At 55.1% G+C, this 7,637-nt stretch overlaps 1 long non-coding RNA gene across 1 annotated transcript; it reads right to left on the reverse strand.

Moving 5' to 3' along the window:
- Positions 1-4,637: 4,637 nt before the first annotated feature.
- LOC137465744 (uncharacterized) lies at positions 4,638-5,771 on the reverse strand. The gene is made up of 3 exons (XR_010994814.1): positions 5,556-5,771; positions 5,092-5,209; positions 4,638-4,714 (listed from the first exon to the last, which is right to left on the reverse strand). It is a non-coding gene; the product is annotated as an uncharacterized lncRNA (long non-coding RNA).
- Positions 5,772-7,637: the final 1,866 nt, after the last annotated feature.

The following is a 7,637-nucleotide window of genomic DNA, read 5'->3' on the forward strand; positions in this document are numbered from 1 at the left end:
CAGTACGGACCACTAGGGAGCAGTACGGAGCAGTATGGACCAGTACAGACCAGTAAGGAGCAGTACGGACCACTACAGACCAGTATGGACCAGTACAGACCAGTACGGACCAGTACGGACCACTATGGACCAGTACGGACCAGTGCGGACCAGTACGGACCACTAGGGAGCAGTACGGAGCAGTACGGAGCAGTATGGACCAGTACGGGCCAGTACGGACCAGTACGGGCCAGTATGGACCAGTACGGACCAGTATGGACCAGTGCGGACCAGTGCGGCCCAGAACGGATCAGTATGGACCAGTATGGACCAGTACGGACCAGTACGGGCCAGTAGGGACCAGTACGGACCAGTATGGACCAGTACGGACCAGAATGGACCAGTACAGACCAGGACGGACCAGTATGGACCAGTGCGGACCATAGCAGAGCAGTGCGGAAATGTGGGACCAGTATGGACCAGTACAGACCAGTACGGAACAGTATGGACAAGTGCGGACCAGTACGGACCAGTACGGACCACTATGGACCAGTACGGACCAGTACGGACCAGTACGGACCACTATGGACCAGTACGGACCAGTACGGAACAGTATGGACAAGTGCGGACCAGTACGGACCAGTACGGACCACTATGGACCAGTACGGACCAGTACGAACCACTGTGGACCGGTACGGACCAGTATGGACCACTAGGTAGCAGTACGAAACAGTGCGGACAATTGCGGACCAGAACGGACCAGTACAGACCAGTACGGACCGGTATGGATCAGTACGGACCAGTACGGAGCAGCATGGAACGGTAGGGACCAGTACGGACCACTAATGAGCAGTACGGACCAGTACAGATCAGTATGGACCAGTACAGACCAGCACGGACTAGTACGGAGCACTATGGACCAGTACGGACCAGTACGGACCAGTACGGACCAGTAGGGACCAATAGGGACCACTACGGACCAAAACGGACCAAAATGGACCAGTACGGACCAGTACGGACCAGTAGGGACCAGTACGGACCAATAGGGACCACTAGGGACCAGTGCTGACCAGTACGGACCAGTAGGGACTAGAATGGACCAGTACGAACCACTATGGACCAGTACAGACCAGTACGGACCAGTACGGACCACTAGGGAGCAGTACGGAGCAGTACGGAACAGTATGGGCCAGTACGGACCAGTACGGACCAATAAGGACCAGTAGGGACCAGTATTGACCAGTGCGGACCAGTGCGGCCCAGAACGGACCAGTAGGGAGCAGTATGGACCAGTATGGACCAGTACGGACCAGTACGGACCAGTACGGACCAGTAGGGACCAGTATGGAGCAGTACGGAGAAGTACAGACCAGTACGGACCAGCATGGAACGGTAGGGACCATTACGGACCAGAACGGACCAGTACGGAACAGAGCGGACCAGAACGGACCAGAACGGACCTGTATGGACGAGTACGGACCACTAGGGAGCAGTACGGAGCAGTATGGACCAGTACGGACCAGTAAGGAGCAGTACGGACCGGTACAAACCAGTATGGACCAGTACAGACCAGCACGGACTAGTACGGACCACTATGGACTGGTACGGACCAGAACGGGCCAGTATGGACCAGGACGGACCAGTACAGATCAGTAGGGACCAGTACGGACCACTATGGTCCAGTACGGAGTAGAAAGGACCAGTACGGACCAGTACAGACAATAGGGACCACTAGGGACCACTAGGGACCAGTATGGACCAGTATGGACCAGTATGGACCAGTACGGACCACTATGGACCAGTACGGACCAGTACGGTCCGCTAGGTAGCAGTACGGAGCAGTGCGGACAATTGCGGACCAGAACGGACCAGTACGGACCAGTAGGGACCAGTATGGACCAGTATGGACCAGTACGGACCAGTGCGGACCAGTGCGGACCAGAACGGACCAGAACGGACCAGTACGGACCAGTACGGACCAGTATGGACCAGTACGGACCAGTATGGACCAGAATGGACCAGTATGGACCAGTATGGACCCGTATGGACCAGTATGGACCAATACGGAGCAGTACGGAACAGTATGGACCAGTGCGGACCAGTACGGACCAGTAGGGACCACTATGATCCAGTACGGACCAGTACGGACCACTATGGACCAGTACGGACCAGTACGGACCAGAACGGCCAGTGTGGACCAGTACGGACCACTAGGGAGCAGTACAGAGCAGTATGGACCAGTGCGGACGAGTACGGACGAGTACGGACCAGTACAGACCAGTATGGACCAGTTCGTACCAGTACAGACCAGTATGGACCAGCACGGACCAGTACAGACCACTAAGGACCAGTATGGACCAGTACCGACCAGTACAGACCAGTATGGACCAGTACGGACCAGCACGGACTAGTACGGACCACTATGGAACAGAACGTACCAGAACGGACCAGTATGGACCAGTACGGACCAGTAAGGACCACTATGGACCAGTACGGACCAGTATGGACCAGTTTGGTTTTGTTGTTGCTTTGTTTCCTTGGTGTGCCTGCAGTGTCCAGTCAGGAGCAGAGTGATTCTTGCCAAGGAACTTTGTGGTGCTGTCACTTAATATTAAATCTGGTTTTTGCTGATCCCTTGCTGGGGATTTTTTCAGCGCTCTCAAGCCCTCATTGGTAACAGGGTGAAGGAGCCCTGGCCCAGGCTCTGGCCCTGGGGGACACGGCGATACTGCCGGTGGGTTCCTGTCCCCCTGTCCCACCCCCCAAAGTCCCAGCCCCCGTCCCCGTGTCAGGCTCTGGGGTCGATCTCGTGGAACATCCTCTGGGGGAGGCTGCGGCGCCGGGGGCGGGGGGACCCGGGGGGACAGGGGACCCCGCTGTGCACGAGCAGCGTTGGACTTCTCTGGGGGAACTGGGAGGGGGGGCTGGGGTGGAGTGACGTCCCCAGTGACCTCACACAGCCCCTGTGATGTCACACAGCCCCTGTAATGTCACACAGCCCACTCTGAGATGTATCAGGCCACCTGTGATTTCAGACAGGTGTCCTGTGATGTCACAGCCTGCTCTTTGAGGTCCCAGTCTGCTCTGTGATAACACAAAATCTTCCCTGTGATGTCACAGCCCAGCCTGTGATGTCACAGACACCCTGGGATGTCACAGCCCGCTCTATGATGTCACAGCCACCTTTGTGATGTTATGCAGCCTCGCTGTGATGTCGCAGCCTGCTCTGTGGTTTCGCAGTCAGCTCTGTGATGTCACAACCCACTCTGTATTGTCTCAGCCTTTTCTGTGACATCACACAGCTGCTCTGTGATGTCACAGAGCCCTTTTCTATGATGGCAGAGTCTTCTCTGTGACCTCGCAGCCCGTTCTGTGATGTCACACTGCCAGCCTGTAATGTCACAGCCGACTTTGTGACATCACAACCTCCTCTGTGATGTCACAGCCTGCTATGTGATGTCACATAATAAACCAGGGATGTCACAGCCTGCTCTGTGATGGCAGAACTCACTTAACATGTCACACAGCACCTCTGTGGGCTCACAGACCCACCCTGTGATGTCACAACACCTTCAGTGATGGAACACAGCCACCCTATAATGTCACAGCACACTCTTTGTCCTCACAGCTTGTTCTGCTCTGTGATGTCATACAGGCATGCTCTGATGTCACAGCCTGCTCTGTGATGTCACATAATAAACCAGGGATGTCACAGCCCACTATATGATGTTACAACCTGGTCTGTGATGTCACACAATCACAGAATTTCTGGGTTGGAATAGACCTTTAAGGTCATCAAGTCCAACCCATGCCCTAACACCACCTCAGCTAAACCATGGCACTGAGTGCCACATCCAGTCTTTTTTTAAACACATCCCATGGTGGTGACTCCACCACCTCCCTGGACAGACAGTTCCAGTACTTCATCACCCTTTTCATAAAAAACTTTTTTCCTAATATAAAACCTAAATTTCCCTTGGTGCAGCTTAAGACACTGTCCTCTGGTCCTGTCAGTTGCTGTGAGGAGAAAGAGACCGACCCCCACCTGACTGCAACCACCTTTCAGGGAGTGTGAAGAGTGATAAGGTCACCTCTGAGTCTTCTCCAGGATAAACAACTCCAGCTCCCTCAGTCATTCCTCACAGGACTTGTGTTCCAGACCCCTTGTAATAGATAAGAGAAGTCTCTTTGTTCATCATTAAACAGGAACTCAGGCAAAGGAAGAGGTTTTTTGTGAATAACAGGAAACCCGAGGATATGCTGACTCCTTAAGTTGATGGTACAACTAGGTTTGGGAGGTGTGTAACCATCTATGGAAAGATTGTTACAGGGTCATAAACCCCCAGCGAGGAAGAGGAGGAGAGCCTTCATCCAGACGACCACCAGAGAGCAGACGGCGACCCCCTAGCAACTGGAGGCGCACGCGCAGAGTACTCCCTGAAAAGCCACAAACGCGGAAGAAGGGGGAGAATAAAGGACCGTGGGAAAAGGGAAGCGGTGTGAGCCTTGGCGGAGCACTGACTCCCCGGCTGCACCCAGCGCTGTTTGCTTGTCATTGCTTGCTGGAATCAATAAAATTCTTTTTATCAATCCCTAAAGGATCAGACAAATTATTTACTTTAACTTATAACACCTGTTCCCTGCTCTTGCTGCTGCCCCATCTTCAAAGCCTCTCCCTCGGGCTCTTCCTCCCGTGCAGAGCAGCTCTCCTGGACAGGGACGGCAGATGGCACAGCTGGGAAGCAAAGGGAGCACTGAGTCAGTATGGGGACGTTTTCCTTGGCAGCAGCTGCACTTCCATCAGGGAAGGGAAAATCTCAGAGCCTCCCCAGGAGGGTTAGAAAGAAAAAGCAGCCGAGCGGGCCAGGCTGTGGTGAGCGCAGCCGCGGCGGGACTGTCCCGCAGCCCCGGCAGCCCGGCACAGCCGGCACAGCTCCCGGGCCCTGCCGGCACAGCTGCCTTGCCCAAGGACAGCCCCTGTGCCGGCCGGGGCAGCTGCGCTGAGCAGCCCCAGCACGGGCAGGGCCCGCTGCTGCCCCGCCGGGCAGTGCCCACGGCCACAGCCCACGCCACCCTCAGCCCCACCCTGCCTCCCCGGCCCTGTGGCCTCACCCGGGCTCTCTCCAGCGTGGCAGCAGCAGGTCCCCGTTCCCTGCTCTTGCTGCTGGCCTTCAGCTTCTCCCTGCTGGCTCCCGTCCGTCTCCGGCTGTCCTCAAGGTCTCCGCTGCAGCTGTGGCAAAAGCGGAGGCTCTGCAGCTGGTTCCAAGGCCTGGCAGAGCTGCAGTCCCGGAGCCCTCTGTGCTCCCTGCCGGCCCCCTCCATCACCTCAGCCCCGCCATGCTCTCGGCAAAGCCCCAGCCCCCTTCAGTTTCTTCAGCCCCTCACAGTCCTCTCAGCCCCTCAGTCCCTTCTGACCCATCCCGTCCCCCTAGCCCCGCCACCCCTCGGCCTGTGCCACTTCCCTGTCACCTCAGTGCCACCATCGCCCTCGGCTGCCCCACAGCCCTCAGCCCCAGCAGCACCTCAGGGTCACCGTCCCTTCAGCGTCACCGCCCCCTCAGCCCCCTCAGTCTCACCGTCCTTCAGCAGCTCCTCAGGGGACACTGCCTGGGGCCACCGGCAGCTCCCACCGCTCCAGGGACACCCGGGGCTGGAACTGCTGCTCCGCCCGGCCCGGCCGCCAGCTCGGACCCAGCACAGGGAGAGGGGACACAGGGGGCACGGGGGAAAAGCAAGAGGTGAGGGAGGAAGCAGAGCAGGGGAAGAGGTTAAAAAGAGGCCTACACCTATACAGATATCAATCTATGTAACTAAACCCCCATATATCAATATAAATATGCCTCTCTACAAATATAACTATATATATGTAAATGTAACTATACGCATGTATAAAGGCAACTATGGACATCTACAACTATAACTGCACATCGAAAAATATAAATACATACACCTAAAACTAAAAATAAATTAACTAGACAAATTTCTGTCGATGTAGATAGATAAATATAACTACATAAATCTATAAATACAACTACATATATCAATAAATAGAACTATACACATCTATAAATATAACTAGAGACAGAGGAATTCTACCTGCCCAATGGTCACAGGCTCTCCCTCTGTCTCTTCCTGGCACACAGGGCAGCCCTCCTGGACACGTTGATCACACGGGATCTGGGAAGCAAAGGGAACACTGAGACAATACTGGCCCTTGTGCAAGTGTCCCTTGAGCACCAATTGTCCTTCTATCAGGGACATTAAAAGATGGCCTGAAAGGCAGACTCTCACTTGGCAATTTGAAGCCTGCTCTATAAAGAACAGGGATCCTTCCAAGTTTTCAAAACGGAACTGTGTAAAGTATTTAAGTATTCTAATAAAGTCTCAGCACCCACAGTGCAAATGGCACCCACGAGAGCTTGAAACACAGACAGTCCCAGTGACAGAGAGACCACAGTCCTCACCGAAATGGCTGAAGGCTGCTGGGGGCTGAGGTATGAACCAGACTGGGACACCCAGCTTGGTGGCACAACTCCCACAAGGTCAGGTTTATTCCCTGCTCTCTTGCCACAGCAGAGGACTCAGTGCCCAAGCCTCTGGCGAAGCGTGGAGGGCAGGGCTCGGGCAGGTTGTGCATGTGCCTTTGAACTAAAGGCACCAGGAAGCACCAACCCTGCAGACAAGAGCTCAACTCTTCTCGTCTCCCTTCCTGCCAGAGGCAGGCTCAGAGCAGCCGTCTCACACCTCTCTAAACCAACGGGGGCTCTGTCCTTACCAGGCTCCTCGGGCTCTGGGGAACTGTTCTCGCAGCTCTCGGTGCCAGATGAAGTTTCCTCTGCTGCAGACCCGTTCACAGGCTCCCCTCCTGAAGACTCAGGGGCAACATTCATATTGCCCTTAAAAGAACAATAGAAAAAAAGAAAACTAAGGATTATTCAGTATTTTGCTGGAATCACATCAAAGATACGGTTACTCTCCTTCTCCATGTAACAGCGTTCAAAAGCTTTCAGCCCAGCCTCTTCCATTCCCCTCCAATGGGTTACCTGAGCAGAGGGAGACCTTTCAGGCAGGGATCTCCTGATCTCCCGGATCATTTGCTCGACGGCAAAGCCAAGATCCACTGGTGGCAATTGCTCTTCACCAGGTGCATTCCAGGCTGAGCCGGAGGCCGTCGATGCTGCACAACCTGCACTGCCAGGTGGAGCGCTGGGGGCTGAAGTGCCCGAGGTGGCTGCAAGAATCCAAAGACATTGGTCACACTCCACAACGTGGCTCTGGGACACTGATCTCTGTTGCTGACTTGGATCAACCATCACAGGAAGCAGGCAGGAAAACCAGGCAGAGAATCTTTTGCCTTTCTTGCTGCCCCTTCTAAATAAGCTTGAGAATTTTGGGCCGAGAAGGACAGAGCCTTGTGGAAAAATACTTCAAGCAGTCACTTTTCAAGACCTTTTGGAAAAGCAAGGCTACAACTCTTTTCCTACCTCGCGGGTCGTAGGCTGGGGGCTGCTGCTCCCTGTGGAGCTGCTGGAAGCTGCAGGGCTGGATCCTGAGCACCTCCCGGTCGATGGGAGGCAGCTGTCCCCCGTAGAGCTGCTGGAAGCGGCTGCGAGGCCCCTCCCGCCCGAGCGGCAGCAGCGGCTCCCCGTAGAACCCGA

The sequence above is a fragment of the Anomalospiza imberbis genome, unplaced genomic scaffold, assembly GCF_031753505.1.
Source record: "Anomalospiza imberbis isolate Cuckoo-Finch-1a 21T00152 unplaced genomic scaffold, ASM3175350v1 scaffold_106, whole genome shotgun sequence".
Taxonomy (NCBI): Eukaryota; Metazoa; Chordata; class Aves; order Passeriformes; family Viduidae; genus Anomalospiza; species Anomalospiza imberbis.